Raw genomic sequence first — 20552 nt, 5'->3', positions numbered from 1 at the left:
AAAAAGTGCATGTCATAGTTAAGGTGTAGGCCATGTACACATGTAACACAGCTACCCATAATGCATGCTGGGCATGTTTGGTGTAAGAGCACGCACATTTCACTAATGTGATTAGCTGCCTCACACACATGCAATACCCAGACCATCTCAAATAAATGTGGCTAGACTGTAGTGACCATTGGATAGGCACAGTTGATACTCAACATGCACATAACATACACATCTATGTCATACACAGAGCATTTTAACATGCTATACATAAAGGATTCCCAAACCCTCTGTAAAGACACACTCCAGTATCCAAAATCTCATCCACACATTACACATAATATACCTGAGGGGTAGAGGCCTACCATGGGGCATTTAAACACTCTGCAACACACTACACATTCATGTCAGGGAATGCTCCTTATTGGCCTCCTTACAAACTCACATAACAACTGGTTGTGAAATGGTGAATTTAGGCAAGGTAGTACAGTTCCAGCACAGCATGATTAGTGCTGGTTTGGGAAACATTTGTAGCCTTGAGTGACCACATGATGCTTCATGATGATGGCCTATGTTACTATACCCCATCCAGTTATTTTAACCACAGTACTACACATAGCTTTCATTCCTATACACCTTAATGTTGTGTGTGTGCACATATGCACCTCTAAACAGTATGCATACCAATCACCATTTGCAAAACTGACACATATATGTCTTGTGATGCTATTGAGTGGCTAGGTCGTATGACACACATTGGGTATGTGTAGTGTTTAAATATGCAGTTGTGTTTTAGCATGCCATGTCATGGATGACACTGGCATGTCCACAATATGATCTACACTCACCATAAGTACCGTACATTTGGTATGTGGCCAAATGGTATTCCATCAATTATCCATGCACCACTGATGATGTTGTGTATATACTCATCATGCATGTGCTAAAATGTGTCCACAATTATTTGCTAAAGACACAAAGGCTGTAATTAGCATTGGATACCTATCGGACACACAGATCCACATCCAGCAATGGTATGTACACCTGTGAGTTATGGTGCACAGTACATTACAGGGTTATGAATACCTGCACAGCAATGTTGTGTCCATGTATGCATTGTGTTCCAGGGGGAGGGCATCACCTAATAACAAAACACATGCATCAAAGCCATGTATACTGTTAGTAACAAGGACTGACTGCACTTGCACTGCATGCTGTTGAGCAACACATGTCCTGCATGCTGACATGTGTGATATGACTGTTTTGCTTGTGATACTGTACTGTACCCCACCATCACCTGCTATTGTGTATGTTCTGAGATTGCTGGTGTTGTGTGTGTCTGCTTTTGGGAGAAGCATAGTTTTGTGTGTGTGCATGTGTGCATGTGCGCATGTGTGCATGTGCACATGTGGTCTGAAGTCATGTTCAGGTCTTATAGTGCGTTTCCTGTTTTCCTCTCACAGGTGCCAAGGTGGGGATGGTTCAGTACAGCAGGGAACCTGATGTCACTGAGACAGACAGTGATGATGAGGATAGGTGTGTTGAGGCACAGGCAGGTTTGTCAGGGTCTGTTGTTGGGCCACCAATTGACAGTACACAACTCTCCACCCCATCCATGCACACAGTCATACTGCTTGTACAACCATCATCACCATTGCCCTTAGCTGAGGGACAGTGTACGGTTGGCACTGGCCAGGACAGTGTGGTATCTATGACACATGTATCAGGACACAGCAGCCATAGCCAGATGTCTTGAATGGTACCACATAGGCAGATGCCCAGGGGTTCTCGTCAGAGCACTACTGGTCATCATGCCCCTGGCAGACGTGCCACACCTCTTTCTACCACACGCATGTTCCAGGCTGTCATGGAGGCACAGACATGAATGGAGCGGTACACCAGATAGGGAATAAGGGCACAGAGGGCTCATAACACCTCTGTAAATGACAGTATCTGTGACCTAACAGGTGCCATACGTAACTACACTGAGGTCATTGATAGATTTTGGGGTGAGACATTGGATGTCCTCCCCAATGTCATGCCCATGTGTCAGGACAGTGCAGGATGGTTGAGATGTTGACATGGACATATGCCAGCAACATCAGCAGCTGGAGGTCACCGTGGACATCCAGCAAGTCACAGCCACTCCCATAGTGCCAGTGCCAGCCCCAGCAATATTGGGGGGGCTGTCCATAGACCATCCTAGCAGACCACGAGCACGTGGCTCTGGCCAGTCCCAGCAGAGACCTGGATCCAGTAGATATATGTCAACCTCTTTGGATAGTACCCAATCTGGATTAGTACCTGATACTCTCTGTAGTACCCCTGCCAGGCACAGGTTCCGTATCCATGGCCAGAGATGGTGATCTGTAAAGCCTGCCAGGTACAGTCTGTAGCTGTCTCACAAATCCCCGTATATGGCAGCCACATGGTGGAACTCTGTGCATGCAGACACACACACATAAACCAGAAACCTAGGGCAAACACATACCCACACACATTACATCAACATTGGCCCATAACAGTACTCATGGCCCTCACACACACATTCACACACACATGTCGATTGTATGGCTCAGTGTAGGCCTCTGGCAAACCAACAACACACCCTGTGCATATGATAAAACCTGTGCCACATCCTGTCATCTGTAACATTGATGCAGGAACAGGCTAACATGGTGCTGATGCACAGGGTGACTTTAATAAAGTATAGCGATGGTTGGATGTGTAGCATGTTGTCAGCAGTAAAGTGTAATGATATCCTGGAAGGTGTAGCTGAGCAGGCATGATTCATTAAAGCTGTAATTAACAATGTTGTATTGTTTTCACCAGTGTTTATTCCAATTGTGTTTTATTTGCCCATGTGCCACTTGGCTGATGTGTGTAGTTGTGTCAGCATGCGTTATACAGTGGACAGTAACTGTGGGGTGTGTGCAACACAGGTTTGCAGGTGTCCATTTGTGAACATGGTGGAGGTGTACTGTCTGTATGCACATGCATACTGGACACATAGGCAGGGTGACATGCCCTGTATTGACCAGTGTTAACAATCCATAGTTTCTATTGGTGGCCAGTATGCATTGTACTACACACATTTTGGAACTTGAATACACATGTGTGTTTATGACATGGGTTGACACTGTGCTGTGGGTGATGCTGTTGTTGCTATCTGTCAATGGTTTGCATTACTAAGGTTAACATTGTCCCAGCTGCATAATCCTTTAGTAATGCACACTGTTCACCTACAGGGTTTCATGGACCATGCTATCACAAACACAAGAAATTCTCACTTATACAGTAAAAGTGATGTATCTCATGGACCCCTGCCATAAACTAAATATATAATAGATGGTGGGAAGTTGTACCATAAAAGAGTTAAACACCAAGAAGGGATAACCTCTCTGGTCAGTATCATTGGGAAAATACAATCCCTCAATAAACATATAAGGCAAGTTTCAAAATACAAAATGGCAAGGATTCCAAAGACAACACTAAAGCTTTCTTTAGTGTTGTTTATAATCTACAGGGGAAATCTCAGATCGGGTCACAGTTAATGTAAATGGTCACAAAGTACACTTATCTGACTGACATTACCAATTTCTTATCAGACAGTCTGAATGCGGATTTCACCACCCTGTCATTACACAAGGGCCACATTTCCAGACCTGAAGAATGTAAAACCTGATGATTCACAGACACTCTAGTTAAAACATCTCTTTACCAAAGTCCAAACCACAGTGGCAATGGTACTGGACAGTGTCCCTAGCTGTGTCATACACAAGCTGACATATGAAGTCACCACTCACCTAAACACTCTGTCCAGATGCAGCCTCTATACAGGTTACATACTTGTGGAATGACGCACGGTAATGGTGTTCACAGTCCACAATGGTTGAGCTACAACATCTTCTTCTTCTTCTCCTTTTGGATACTCCCATTAGGGGCCGCCACAGTAGATAATCTGTTTCCATTTCTTCCTACCCTCAGCATCTTGCACTGTCACACCATCCACCTGCATGTCCTCTCTCACCACAGCCATAAGCCTCATCTTAGGCATTCCTCTTTTCCTGTTACCTGGCGGCTTCATCCTTAGCATCTATTTCACAATATACTTTGCATCCCTCCTCAGCACATGTACAAACCAACTTAATCCTGCCTATCTGGCTTGGTCTACTAACCTTCAAACCTGGTCTGACCCTCTAATATACATATTCCTAAACTTGTCCACCCTCATCACACCCAGTGCAAAAGTTAACATAAATTGATTAAGGGTAGAACTACAACAGATCCTGGAAACCCTCACCCTATAAGCCAGACAAATGTTATCTGGAAGGCTATGGAGCACAGCATTATGGAACTCATTAACAGAGACATTATGAACCTGCAAACACTGCACCATACCCACTTAGGTTCTCTAAAGTCCAGATCATGGCTCCTACACCTAGTAGACTTCAAGCCAGTTAACAAGGCTATAGTTGAGGAGGGGAGGTCCACACAGCCAAGCTATAGCTCACCAGCAATTCATACCCATCCCACATTCTGGTATTATACATAACCTCAACAGACTGACCATAAATGATTGTTAGATGGTGGATTGACAACTGATGCACAGATGTAGGACACACAATAACATTTGCAGCCTCCATGTACTATTCTATGCCAGTAACAAGTGGTATTCACCTGCACTCAGTCCTGGGACCACTCCTGTTTGGCATATAGCTTTCTTAGGTATATGCAAACACAGTAGGGATATGTCTGGCCATGTTTGATGAAAATGCATACTGTGGGCTATACTTTATTCTCCAGGTGACACACACATCCTCCAAAATGGTATCATAGAGACAGATGCCTGGTGTCAAACTCATGCTGTAAAGCTATAAGCCAAAGAAAGCATAGTTATCCACTTTTAGAAAACAAAGTATCCCCAGAGTACCACATAGGTAGTAGCCCCCAAAATGTGGAACAGGTACTAATGTATACAGAGAGCCATGTGTTTAATCATCTCTCCTTTGATAATCACATTACCAAAGGGTTTTGGAAAGCCCTCTGTGGAGCACATAAGCAATAAAGGGTTTGCATGCAGATCCACAGAGGTTGTTGCATACCTATAATTAGACATCTTTGCCAGACTTTGCTTGCTTTGGAACAGGATTCAAATATACCTCAAGCATAAACCCTCACTCACACTCTTTAATAGAAACCGTGATGAGTGGATGTGAAACAGAAGACATAGGCCAGGGATCACTGCAGTGGCTAAGCTTGTCACAAGCATACAGAAGTGACCTAAGGTCTGGAAAGCACCAGCATGCTCTGGCAAAGATAAGAGATGCATTCATGGAGAAAGCAGAGTACCCACCTATGAAATAATTGCGGTCACATGTATGTATATGGATTTGACCCACAGATACCTTACATGTGTAATGCACATACAGTTGTCATTGTGATATGTCATACACTAGAAAAATCAAAAACCACTCCACATTGACCAACGGTGTCACAAACCTGGAACACACACACACAGTCAGCAAATGGGAGATTCAAACTCCTTCCTAAGTACATTATGACACTACAGCTGTACACATTTACACAATGCGCTATACACATTATTGGAATTTCACCTTTCCACAGGTATATTTGTAGGTTGGTGACATAATCAGACTTGTCAAAGTTGAGTATACCACTTTTAACAGGTGTGAGCATTCTCCAATAAGGTTGCTCTTCCCCAGGGAGACACACACACACATTTGGCAAGTGCAGAATTCAAACCCCTACTTAACTACATCATGATACCACAGCAATATGCATTTTCACAACGCGCTACACACGTTACTGGGATTACCTTTTTCCACAGGTATATTTGTAGGATGGTGACAGCATCAGACTTGACAAAGATGAGCGTACCAATTTTAAGGGGTGTGAGTAGTCTCCAAAATCGTCACTCCTCCCCAGAGAGAGACACACATAGTTGGCAAGTACAGAATTCGAACCCCTACTTAATTACATTATGATACTATAGCAGTATGCATTTAGAGGACGCACTATACGCATTATTTGGATTTCTTTTTTCCAGAGGTATATTTGTAGGATGGTTACATCATCAGACTTGACAAAGATGAGTGTACCACTTTTAAGGGGTGTGAGTAGTCTCCAAAAAGGTTGCTCCTCCCCAGGGAGACAAACACACACACTTGGCAAGTGTAGGATTCAAACCCCTACCTAACTACATTATGATACTACAGCAGTATGCCTTTACACGACACACTATACACATGACTGGGTGCTTTTCTTTCCACAGGTATATTTGTAGGATGGTGACATCATCAGACTTGACAAAGATGAGTATACCACTTTTAAGGGGTGTGAGTAGTCTCCAAAAAGGTTGCTCTCTCCCCAGGGAGAGACACAAACACACACACACACACACACACACACACACACACACACACACACACACACACACACACACATACACACACACACACACACACATACACACAGTTGGCAAGTGAGGGGTTCTTAATCCAAACTAAGTACATCTTTACACTTTGGCAAGCAATATGGAGTTACAGAGTGCAATACAGACATTACTTGCTGACAGTTTGCCCAAAGGTTTTTTTTCACATTTGCTAACCTCAGCAGGCTTATCATACTAGGTGTATTATGAGTGTATTGTATGCATAGGCCATGACCATATCATATATCGGTTGATGCACCACATGCTGGCACACACAGGGTCAAACCGGTGGCTAAGCTCTGTCAACCCAATACTGGACAATACAGTCAGGAGGAGTAGGGTCATACAACCACAACACCAACTGTCTCACATAGACCTACAATATAAGCACCAGTAAAACTCACACATAAATACACATTACCATACTCGGACAATACAAATATTAATCTGAAAAAGAGAGAGTGTCCTCCTAAGCAGACAAACAAGCAACATGCACCTCCAAACACACGCCAGAAAACACATAATACACCAAAGCAGTGTGCCTCACAACAGGCCCTAAGGCAAAACAACATACCCAGCACACTAGTAATAGGTGACTTCATAGTCAGGCACACAGATGTTTCACTCATTCGGCTGGACAAGGGGAAGGTGACTGTCAGTTTTCTGTCAGGTGCTATGATCTGCCACATAACACAAGCACTTACATCAATCTAGAACAGGTACATATATGACGTGTTCTTTGTACATGTCAGTGTGAATGATCTGAGACATACCTCCCAGGACAACATGACAAGAGATATATATTAGCTCTATGATCATGTAGCCCAGGCTGGTATGACCCTGACCTTGAGTAGCATCTTACCTTCACCTACATGATACTGCAATATAACCGAAAGATGATAAACTTCAACAATTGGCTGAGCTTCTGGTGTCATTCAAAGGGGATCCATTCTCTGTCTGCCTGTGATGACATGATAGACAAGCCTTGTTGCTTCGCTACAGATGGTTTGCACTTGTCACCCCTATGCTTTTGAATACTGGCCAAGGCTCTTGCTGTCCCCATATTACCTTTTTTAGGCAAGGCTCAAAGGTTCATAGGTTTATAGGTAGGTACTAGGCTATTGGCCCTGGGGCCAATACAAGCCCAGCCAAAAAAGTACCCTGGCTTTTGCCACCCAAGAAATTTATTTTCCTGTGCCACTGTCAAGCAGAGACACAGAAGTGATCCCCGGGATGAATTTCCTATTTCCCATCCACTCATCAAGATTTTTCTTGAAGAGTGCTAATTAGGAGCTTTGTTTGATATAGATAGGTAGTTTATTCTAGAGTATGGGAAGTCTCTGGGACAGGAATCTATCCCTCCAGCATGTTCTATTTATTGTAGTGACAAGGTTTAGGTCCCTAGAGCGTATAAGTTCATAGGTAGGTACTAGGCTATCTGCCCAAGGGCATTTATAAGCCTAGCCAGAATGTGTTGGCTTTCGCCTCCTTTTTAAATTAGTTTCCTGGAACACTGTCTAGCAGGGCCACTGAAGTGATCCCAGGGGTAAATTTACAACTTCCCATCCACTCGTCAAAATTCTCTTGAAGAGAGTCAGCGAGGGGCTCTGCCTAACATACACTGGGATTCTATTCCAGAGTGAGGGAAGTCTCTGGGACAGGAATCTACCCCTCCAGCATGTCCTGTTTATTGCTGTGCTGAAGTTTAATTCACTGGAGCATGTGGCTCTAAGAGATTTGGTTTTCTTCAGGTGGAGCATGTCCATTAATTCCGGGTTGGACATGGACTTATACGGCAGGCATCGATCACCTCTGAGCAGGCAGTAAGCAACCAAGTAGAGCTGGAGTTTCTTTAGTCGAGCTGCATGGGGCATCTCTTTGAGGCCCATGATCCTCTTGGTGAGGTACTTCTGTGGTCTTACCAGCTGTTGCATGTGCCGATTAAGGTACATACCAAATGGGGAATTGTGCTCTATTATGGGCCTAATGAGTGATGAGTAGAGGGGCACAATAACCTCTCTTGATCTAGAGGTGAACCCTTTCGTGATTAGGTGGGCTACATAGAAGGAATTACTAACCACTTTGGCAATGTAATTATCAAAGGAGAGGTTACTATCTACCTGGGTCCCCAGGTCCCTAATTAAATTTTCCATACCTAGTGGATTACCACCTATGTGGTAATTCATGGGCACTTTGTTTTATCCAAAGGGGATGACTATGCATTTTTTGGCATTCAGCTTGAGGCCATGGTTTTGACACCAGGTATCTGTTATGTAAGACCCTTCTGGAGGATGTCTGTGTCAGCCGGAGAGTCGATTATGGCTCCCAGTTTGCAGTCATCTGCGAACTTGGTCAGCCATAGTCCTCCCGTGCTTGCCTGTACCTCAGAGAAGTATATACTGAACAGGAGGGGTCCCAGGACTGAGCCCTGTGGGACACCACTTGTGACTGGTTTAGATTCAGACATGGCACCTGCAACTCTGACCATGTGTGTTCTATCTGTGAGCCAGTTGGCCACCCATCTCGTGACATAGGGATTAATGTTCAAGTTGGTAAGCTTGTCTATGATGCCAGAGCAGGGAATGGTTTCGAAGTCCTTAGTGCAGTCCAGGTAGGCTGTGTGGACTACCTTCCCTTCATCTATGGCCTTGGTAACTGTTTCAAAGAAGTCAACTAGGTTTAGGAGGCAGGATCTGCCTTTAACAAAGCCAAATTGGGTAGGGTCCAGTGTCTGAAGGTTCCCAATGCCTCTGTTTATGAATTCCATGATAATTCGCTCCATAGCTTTGCAGACCAGGCTGTTCAGGCTTATAGAGCGATAGTTCCCAGGTTCTGTTGTGGCACTATTCTTTGAGTACATAGCCTGTGGTAAGGCTGAGTCTGAACAGTGAATTTAGGTGAGGGTTTAGTTCCTTTTGGAGCTCGTGTAAGACGCAGCCTGGGACAACATCTGGTCCCATTAATGCTGTGTTCTTAGCTTTGGAGAGGGCTGTTTTTATCTGCATGTCCATGATGTCTGGGGCTCTGCATTCTTCTGGGATGGACACAGGCCTTTTTGGGGGTGAGGGGGGTGAAGTTTGCACTGAAGTTGTCCGCCAGGATGTTGGCAATGTCAGTTGGTTCAGTGTATTTTTTGCCATTTTGCAGTAGCTCAGAGCATATCTGAGAGTTGCCACCTAAATGTTTGATATAGCTAAAGAAGGCTTTGTGGTTATCTTTAGATTCCTTGGCAATTTTTCTTTAGAAACTGGCCTTGGATGATTTTATGAGCGATCATAGTTTCTTGCTAATAATGATCAGTGATGCCTTTCCTTTTTTGGAATTTTGCTCTCTCATGTAGTAGTTTCCTCCTTCTGTTGTATAGCTTATTTATGGCCAAGGACCACCAGATGGTTTCCTCTTTTTGGAGGAGTGAGTCTTGGTTTTACTTGGGATGGCTCGATCCATGCATCCTTGTAGATGCTCATAGAATGCACTTGTAAATGATTCTGTGGATTCGATAGCATTATCCTGTAGCAAGGGGGCTTTGAAACTTTTAACTTCGGTCATGAGAAATGTGAAGTTTGCTTTTGAAAAGTTTTTCACAGTGGTTAACTTGACTGGGGGTGGGGTCGGGATGTGGATGCCCAGTGTGATTACTTTATGATCTGATCTTATCAGCGAGGGGTTTACCTCTGGTGTGGAACACTGATCCCCCATGTTGGTGATGATCAGGTCCAGTATGTTGTCACCTCTAGTGGGCATGGTGACCAGCTGTTCTAGGGTGTTTGAGTTTATAAACTCTAGGAAGCATTGGGCAAAGGAGTTTGTACTTGAGTCATTCTCCCAGTCAATGTTTGGGTAGTTGAAATCTCCTAATATCATGGTGTTTGGTAGGACCTTTATATTTTCCAGTGTTCTCAGGAATGCTGAGTGAGGGTCCCGAGACAAGGTAGGTGATCTGTAGCAGGCTACAATCTGATAAGCAGCTTTGCCCACTGTTAGTTGCACTTGGATGGTCTCTGAGGCCTCGTGCTGTGCCACTAACCTGGAGGTGTGTGTATCCTTTATGAAAATGGATACACCCCCTCCTTTTGTATTTTCGTCCTAGTTTTGGGGCTGAAGCTCAGATGGATTGGGATTTCTTTAAGTGGAGCATGTCCAACAGCTCTTTGTTTGACATAGCTTTGTATGTTAGGCAGAGATCACCTCTGAGTAGGAGATATGTGAAAGAGTAAAGCTGGAGTGTTTTGAGATGGTCTCTGTAGGGCATGTATTTGAGGCCGGTAATCCTCTTTGTGAGGTATTTCTGCAGGCTTTCCAGTTGTTGTAGATGTCTTGTGAGGTACATACCAAAAGGGGCGTTGTACTCTATAATGGATCTAATGAGTGATGAGTAGAGGGGAACAATGACCTCTTTTTTTCTGCATGAGAAACCTTCTGTGATGAGGTGTGCCACGTAGAAGGATTTCCTGACTACTGCGGCGATGTGATTATCAAAGGAGAGACTACTGTCCACCTGTGTCCCAAGGTCTCTTATCACACTTTCAGTGTTAAGTATACTACCGCCTATGTTGTAGTTCATGGGTACAGAGTTTTTACCAAAGGGGATGACAATGTACTTTCTGCCATTGAGCTTGAGGCCATGGCTTTGACACCAGGCATCTGTCTCAGTGAGGCCCTTTTGTAGGATGTCCACATCGTTAGTAGTTTCGATTACGGCTCCTAGTTTGCAGTCATCTGGGGACTTCATTAGCAAAAGAACTTCTGTGTTAGCCTGTACTTCAGGGAAGTAGATACCAAACAGGACAGGACACAGGACTGCACCCTGTGGTACTCCACTTGTCACTGGTCTGAAGTCAGATTTGGAGTCTGCTACTTTCACAGTGTGGGTTCTGTCAGTGAGCCAGTTGGCAACCATCTTGTGACATAAGGATTTATACCTAGTTTAGTGAGTTTATCTATAATTCCAGAGTGGGGGATGGTGTTGAAAGCATTGGCAAGATCTAGATAGGCTGTGTGAACCACCTTACCCTTGACTGCTTCAAAAAAGTCTATCAGGTTTAGGAGACATGATCTGCCTTTTACAAACCCAAACTGGTTGTGGTCCAGAGTTTGGAGATTACCAATGTCTTTGTTTATAAGTTCCATGATGACACGTTCCATGGCCTTGCAGACCTGGCTCATCAGGCTAATGGGGCACTAGTTCCCAGGGTCTGTGGTGGCTCCCTCCTTGTGTAGTGGGATAACCGTCGTTGTGCACCATTCAGCAGGCATAAAGCCTGAGGTGAGGCTATGATTGAACATGCTACTTAGGTGTGGTGCCAGTTTGTTCTGTAGTTCGTGTAGAACGCAGCCCGGAATGTTGTCTGGTCCCATGGATGCTGTGTTCTTGGCTTTGGAGAGTGGTTTTTACCTGTGCAGCTGTGATGACAGCAACTTTGCATTCTTCCGGTATAGAGATGGGCTCTTTCATGGGTGAGAGGGGGGGTAAAGTTAGCACTGACCCTATCTGCCTGGATGTTGGCAATATCAGTTGGGTCTCTATATTTAGTGCCATTGTGCTGTAACTCAGAGCAGATCTGAGTGTTGCTATTGAGATTCTAGACATAGCTATAGAATGCTTTGTGGTTGTCTTTAGAAGCAGTGGTGATTTTGTTTTCATAACTAGCTTTGGAGGATTTTATCAGGGATCGCAACTTCTTACTGAGGCTGACCAGGGAGCTCCTCCACTCATGGGATTTTACCCTCTTTTGCAACAGTTTCTTCCTTCTGTTGTACAGTTTGTTTATGGCAGGGGACCACCAGATTGGCTTCCTTTTCTTGGAAGATAGCGTCTTGGTTCTGTTTGCGATAGCACGATCCATGCACATATGTAAGTGCTTATAAAGTGCAATTGTGTAGGATTCAGTAGTTATAACTGTATTGTCCATCTGCATGGGTGTCCTGAAGTTCACCACTTCTGTCTTAGGAAGCATGAAGTTGGCTTTGGAGAAATTTTTTAACATGGTTTCCTTAATGGGGGGTGGGGGCAGAATGTGGATATGTAGGGTAATTAGCTTATGGTCAGATCGGACCAATGAGGCGTTGACTTCAGGTGTGGAATACCGGTCACTTAGGACAAACCAAACCCCATAACCAACACAAATAACCACAAAGTGAGCTAAATGCTACTCATTGCCAGAAGTCTCAGCCTCCAAATGCACACACTCATGGCACTTCTCAATATGGAGAATATTGATATCTGTGCAGTAACAGAAACCTAGTTCAAGGCTCCAGAGAGCACACCAGCACTACCAGGATACTACTCATTCCATACCTTCCAGCATCAGAACCTGGATCATAGCACATAGGGTGGGGATGTATCCATATTCATCAACGATACCTACACCTCTCCCTACATCCTCTCATCCCACAAATTAAGAGTTGCTGGCTACATGTCAGACTCTACACCGGTAACAAATGGTGTCCCCCAGGGTTCAGTACTGGGGTCCCTCCTGCTTGGTATAGACTTCTCAAAAGTACATGCCAACACAGGAGGGTTGTGGTTGACTAAGTTTGCTGGGAACTGTAAATTGTTTGCCATAATAGATTCTCCGGATGACACAAATATTCTCCAGAAGGGACTCTATGAGACAGATATGCGGTGTCAGAATCATGGCCTCAAGCTCAATGTGGAAGAATGCATAGTAATCCCCTTTGGTGAAAACAAAGTACCCACAAACTACAACATAGGTATTACCCCCTAAAAACTTACAAGATAATAAGGGATCTGGGGACACAAGTAGATAGTCATCTTTCCTTTGACAACCATGTTGCCAAAGTGATTAGGAAAATCCTATGTGGCCCATCTAATCAACAAAGGGTTTGCATCAGGATCAAAAGAGGTAGTGGTGGCCCTCTACTCTTAAGTCAACAGACCCATCATTGAGTACAATGCACCATTTTGGATGTACTTAACTAAGCATATCCAACAGCTGTAGAGACCACAGAGGTACCTCACCAAGAGAATTACTAGCCTCAAACAGTTGTGTTATGCAAAACAATTGGTAAAACTAAATCTGTTTTCCGTTGCATACCGCCTACTCAGAGGCACACTCTGCCTAACATGCAGACCCATGTCCAACACATAACTGTTGAACATGCTCCATCTACGGATAACAAAATTGAGTCACACTACACACTCCAGGGATATGAACCTCATCACAACAATAAATACAACATGCTGGTGGGATAGAGTACCATCCCAGACACTTGCCTTACTGTGGAACAGAGTCCCAATGTACATCAGACAGAGCCCCTCACTGACACTCTTCAATAGGAACCTTGATGAGTGGATGGGAAACAGACAATTCACACTAGGCATCACATCAGCAGCCCCACTAGAAAGGGGCTTAGGGTACTAACTATTAGAACTAGGGCTTAGGAGACTACCCAATGGGGTGGTGAAAGCTGTGGTTTTTACCTGTGCAGCTGTCAGCGGCTAATATATGCCTTTGTGAAGATAGTCTACTACATACCTATGAACCTATGTGACAGGTACATGTCTACATATAGTAGATGTGTACTTCATTGTACAGTCATGTTGTACAGCAGGCACATGGACCACATACACTGTAATGCTTACAGATACTGGTGGTTGTTATGTACAGTGGGTGAGATGTGCACCTCATGTCTTTTGTGCCATTGGGATGTGTGCTGGGTGGGACAGTCTTGGATGGCTCTCTGTCATGGTCACCCTCTTACACACATCTCTGCCCATCCATCTTTGGCTTATTATGCTGTGTTCCCCCTACATATATATATAGGTACACAGGTAGGTAATAGGCTATCTGCCTGAAGGCATATATTAGTATGGTCAGGGTGTACAGCTATCACCACACATGGGGTAAGTTCTCTAGGCCACTGTGTAGTAGAGCTGATGAAGTGATCCATGGTGTGACAGTTCAGTTTCACATACACTCATCAAGGCTCCTCTGGAAGAGTGTCAGTGAGGGACTCAGCTTAATGTAGGTTGGGAGCCTGTTCCAAAGCAAGGGAAGACTGTGAGTTAGTAATGTATCCCTCCAACATGTTCTATTTATTTATATAAACAACAAAGACTATCAGTGAGTCCCAGCTCTACCTTCCAATAAAATTTATTTCGTTGAACAGTTCCTTCTCTAGCGCCTCGGCCAACAGCCTTTACAGAGTAAAACAGTAAAACTCATAAAACACTTGCAATATATACAAAAAACAAGTAATCAATCAATTACATAATTAAACTATCAAATCACATAGCTTAAATATATTTAAAGTCACAGTCTTAAACAAGACATTGCCAGTTACATTCTCTGTTCATTCCATGTGGATGCAAAGTCCCAAATTTCATAATCAAAATGCATTCCTTTGTCTTAACATATTTTTTGCCTATCAACATCATTATAATATAATGGAACATGTTCCAGAACAGACACTTTTATATTCTCAATATTTCCATGGTGTACTGAGTTAAAATGCTCAGCAATAGGACTAGTAATTTTATTATTTTAACATCTCTAATATGTTCTTTTATCCTATCTGCTAGCATTCTTTTTGTTTCTCCAATATAGTATTTGTTACAATCACAGAATATGACATACACAACACCTTTGCTCATACATGTATATTTGCCTTTTGTATCAAAAATTTTGCCATTTATTTTATTCACTTCATTTACAACATGTTTACATATAGCACATTTTCCACAAGGGAATGTTCCCAAATTCTTCAGAACATTTAATTCATTAGTACAAGGCTTTTTATAAATGCTGTGTATCAGAAAGTCCTGTATATTTTTCCCCTTTCTATATGATGTCATTAATTTTATATTTTTCAGTGATGTTATATCTTTTTTAATAAAGTTCCAATATTCCATAATGATTTTATTACCAATCATAGAGAAGTTAGTGTACTTTGTAACAAAAAACATTCTCTCCTGTTCAGTCCCATATTTATTGCGACTTTCTGTGTTACTTTCTTATATGTAAACATGTTGTAAATGAAGTGAATAAAATAAATGGCAAAATTTTTGATACAAAAGGCAAATATACATGTATGAGCAAAGGTGTTGTGTATGTCATATTCTGTGATTGTAACAAATACTATATGGAGAAAAAAAAAGAATGCTAGAGATAGATATAAAGAACATATTAGAGATGTTAAAAATAATAAAATTACTAGTCCTATTGCTGAGCATTTTTAACAGTACACACCATGGAAATATTGAGAATATAAAAGTTCTGTTCTGAACATGTTCCCCATTATATTATAATGATGTTGATATAAAAAAAAAAAATAGACAAAAGGAAAAGGATTTGATTTTGATTTGGGACTTTTTGCAGAATGAACAGAGAATGTAACTGCAATGTCTTGTTTAAGAGACTGTGTTAAAAATATATAATTTATGCTGATTGATTGATAGTTTAATTAATTGATTTGATTATTACTTTTGTTTTATATATATTGTTTTTATTTTTTTTACTTTTTTACTCTTTTAACTGTGTTGGCGGCTGGAAAGGAGAAAGAAAAGGAAAAACTTAATAAATTTTATTGGGTTAGGTAGCTGGCACTCTGATACTCACTGATGTTCTTTATATACATCTTGCTTGCTGTTGTTTTAATATGTTCTATTTATTGTTGTGATGATGATATCCCTAGAGCATATGGCACAGTGAGCTTGGGTCTACTTCAGATAGTGCATGTATATCAGTTCTGCATTGGACATGGACCTGTCTGTTGGGCAGAGATCGCCTGAGTAGACAGTATGCAACAGAGTACAGATTGAGTTAAATTCAGTCTTGTTGAGTGGGGCAACTGTTTGAGGCCAGTAATCCTCTTATTGAGGTACTTCAGTGGTCTTTCCAGCTGCTGAAGGTGTCTAGTCAGATTTATCGCAAGTGTGCCGTGATACTCTCTGATGGGTCTGATTCATAGGTTCATAGGTTCATACTAGGCTATCTGCCCTAGGGCATTTATAAGCCTAGCCAGAGTGTGTTTGGCTTTCGCCACCCATTTTAAATTAATTTTGCTATGCCCTTTTTTGAGGTTAGCATATTGAGCCTCTGTCTAACAGTGACACAGAAGTGATACCCGGGGTAAACCTACGATCTCCCATCCACTCATCAAGATTCCACTAGAAGAGAGTCAATGAGGGACTCTGCCTAACCTGGACTGGGATTTTATTCCAGAGTGAAGGGAGCCTCTGGGTTATGAATCTGTCCCTCCAGCATGTCCTATTTATTTCAGTGCCGAGGTTCAAGTCTCTCAAGCGCGTAGCTGGATGGGATTTGGATTTTCTGAGGTGCAGCATGTCCATTAATTCCGGGTTGGACATGGCTTTATATGTCAGGCACAGATCGCCTCTCAGCAGGCAGTATGCCACTGAGTAGAGCTGAAGTTTCTTTAACCGGGCAGCATATGGCATCTGTATGAGCCCTTTGATCCTCTTGGTGAGGTACTTTTGGGGTCTTTCCAGTTGCTGCAGATGTCTGGTAAGGTACATCCCAAAAGGGACATTGTACTCAATTATGGGCCTGATGAGGGATGAGTAAAGACGCACGATGACCTTCCATGATCTAAATGTGAATCCCTTCATGATTAGGTGGGCTATATAAAATGTTTTTCTAACCACTTTGGCCACGTGGTTGTCAAATGAGAGATTGCTATCAACTTGGGTCCCCAGGTCCCTAATTACTTCTTCTGTACTTAATGGATTACCACCTATGTGGTAATTTGTGGGCACTTTGTTTTTGCCAAAGGGGATGACTATACACTTTTGGCATTTAGCTTGAGGCCATGGCTCTGGCACCAGTTGTCTGTTTCTATGAGGCCCTTTTGGAGGATGCTTGTGTTGGCTGGAGAGTTGATTATGGTGCCCAGTTTGCAGTCATCTGCGAACCTGGTCAGCCACAGACCTTCTGTGTTGGCCTGTACCTCCGAGAAATATATACCAAACAAGAGAGGTCCCAGGACTGAGCCTTGTGGGACGCCACTTGTAACTGGTTTGGAGTCTGACATGGCTCCAGCAATTCTAACCATGTGGATTCTGTCCTTGAGCCAGTTTGCAACCCACCTAGCGACATAGCGGTTTATATTTAAGCTGGTGAGCTTATCTATAATGCCCGAGTGGGGTATTGTATTGAAGGCTTTTGTGAAGTCCAGGTAGGCTGTGTGGACCACCTTCCCCTCGTCAATGGCCTTGGTGACTGTTTCAAAGAAATCAACCAGGTTTAAGAGGCAGGATCTGCCCTTAACAAAGCCAAACTGGGTAGGATCCAGTGTCTGTACGTCCCCAATCTTTATTTATGAGGTCCATGATGATCCTTTCCATAGCTTTGCAGACCAAGCTAGTCAGGCTTATGGGGCGATAGTTTCCAGGATCCATTGAGGCACCACCTTTGTGGAGAGGGACCACTGTTGCTGTACGCCACTCTTTGGGTACATATCCTGTAGTAAGGCTGAGACTGAACAGTAGTTTTATGTTTGGGTTTAGCTCTTCTTGGAGTTCATGTAGGACGCAGCCCGGGACACCGTCTGGTCCCATTGATGCTGTGTTTTTTGCTTTGGAGAGGGCAGCTCTTACCTGAGCATCTGAGATGTCAGGGGGGCAGCACTCTGCCGGGATAGATATTTGCCCATTTGGTGGGGAGGGGGGGGGGTTTGCGCTGAACCTGTCAGCTAGGATGTTGGCAATGTCTGTGGGTTCGGTGTATTTTTTGTCATTTTGGAATAATTCTGAGCATATCTGGGAATTCCCACCCAGGTTCCTAACATAACTAAAGAAAGCCTTGTGATTATCCTTAGTGTCCTGTGCAATTTTTCTCTCGAAGCTGGTCTTAGACGATTTTATGAGTGCCCATAGTTTTTTGCTAATACTGATCAGAGATGTCTTCCCTTTTTGCGATTTTGCTCTATCAAGTAGTAGCTTCCTCCTTCTATTGTATAGTTTGTTTATGGCTGGGGTCCACCAGACAGGACGTCTGCCTTTGGAGGATTGGGTCTTGGTTTTATTTGGGATTGCATGATCCATGCATTCCTGAAGGTGTTCATAGAATGCGTTTATAAAGGATTCTGCAGTCTGGGCCATATTTTCCACAGGCCTGGGGGCTTTGAAGGATTCCACCTTGGTTTTGAGGAGTGTAAAATTTGCTTTAGAGAAGTTTTTCACTGTGGTTTTCAGGGCAGGGGGTGGAGTCAGGATGTGAATATGCAGCGAGATTAGTTTATGGTTTGATCTTACCAGTGAGGGATACACTTCTGGTCTGGAGCATAGAGTCCCCATGTTGGTGATGATCAGGTCCAGTATGTTTTCCCCTCTTGTGGGAGTGGTAACAAGTTGCTCCATAGCATTTGAGTTTATAAATTCTAGGAACCTTTGGGCTAGGGTGCTGGAGCTAGAGTAATGCTCCCAGTCTATGTTTGGGTAGTTGAAGTCGCCCAATATAATGGTGTTTGGAGAGACCTTCATATTTTCCAGTGTTCTCAGGAAGGCTGAGTGGGGTTCCTGGGTTTGGGAGGGTGGTCTGTAGCAGGCTATAAACTGGAAGGCAGTTTTACCCACTGTTAGTTGCACATGGATAGTCTCTGATGCTTCGTGCTGTGCCACCAACCTGGAGGTGTGGGTATCTTTGACGAATATTGATACTCCCCCTCCTTTTGTGGTTCGGTCCAAGTTTTGGGGCCAAAAAGCATGGTATGAGGTATAACCTGGTAGTGCTGGAGTGCTCTTGGGAGCCTTGAACCAGGTTTCTGTTACTGCACAGATATCGATGTTCTCCATGCTAAGGAGAGTTTTGAGTGTGTGCATCTTGAGGTTTAGACTTCTGGCGTTGAGTAGCATTACTCTTAGTTTCTTATCCCTTGTGATACTTATGGAGGTAGGTTTGTCTTTTGAGCCTTGCCTAAAAAAGGTACTATGGGGGTAGCAAGAGCCTTTGCCAATATCTGAAAGCCTAGGGGTGACAGGTGCAAGCCATCCCTAGTGAAGCATCGTGGCTTGTTGAGCATGTCGTCCCAGGCTGACAGGCATTGGATCCCCTTTGAATGACACCAATACTTAAGCCAATTGTTGAAATTGATCATCTTGTCTTCATATTATGGCATCATTCTTGGTGAGGGTAAGATGCTACTCAAGGTCAGGGTCATACCGGCCTTGGCTTCATGCTCAGAGAGCTCCTCTATGTCTCTTTTCATGTAGTCCAGGGAGGTACGTCTCAGGTCATTCACACCAGCATGGATAATGACTGAGTCATATTTGTACTTGCCTTGCAGTGACCTGAGTGCTTGTGTTATGTGGCAGATCCTAGCGCCTGACAGGCAGCTCACCGTGAACTTCTCCTTGTTCAGCCTGGTGAGCGGGACATCAGTGTGCCTGATGATAGAGTCACCTATTACAAGTGTATCAGGTGTGTTGTTTAGCCTTAAGGGCTGTGACTGTTCGTCACACTGGCTTTGTGAGCTATGTGTTGCACATGTTTTGTTTTGGGGTAGCGGTTGCTTGGGTGTCTGCTTTGGAGGTCTCTGCTGCTTAGGCATATTTTTATTTAGACCCTCCGAGTATGTTTTTGTGTGTTTATGTGTTTGGTTTGCTGTCATGGTAGGTCTATGTGAGACTGGAATTGTAGTGAGTGTGGCTTCCTTCTCCTCCTGACTGGTTTCACCAGTACTGAGTTGAGAGAGCTTAGCCTCCAGTATGGCTATATGGTTGCATCTCTCACATGTGTTGGAATTTGTTGGGAGGAGGAGAGGGTTGTCTGTGTACATGAGGCAGTTGTAACATTGCCTCAAGATTCCCAGATTCACCAGCTGGACTGGAGAGGAGATTGACAACTGACCTTTGGACATGCTAGAATAGTATTGGGAATTCCTTTATAATTGAAAAAAAAGGGCCGATGGGGAACGAGGTACTCAAGGGGAGTTTGTGAGGGTGTAGTGCTTTTAATATTTTAGTGCTGACTTATATAATTGCTTTAGTGAGCAAGTGCCAGGTAACTTAAATGCAATGTGTTACAGGTAATTTAAATGCAAAAATGACAAACAGTAACTTTCTTTCAAGTGAAACAAGGAAATAAGTACAGTAAGCAATGCAGATATCACTAGGGATCTACAGAAG

The sequence above is a fragment of the Protopterus annectens genome, chromosome 7.part0 (assembly GCF_019279795.1).
Source record: "Protopterus annectens isolate FY-2018-M chromosome 7.part0, PAN1.0, whole genome shotgun sequence".
Lineage (NCBI taxonomy): Eukaryota > Metazoa > Chordata > Ceratodontiformes > Protopteridae > Protopterus > Protopterus annectens.
This window is presented reverse-complemented; position numbering follows the sequence as displayed.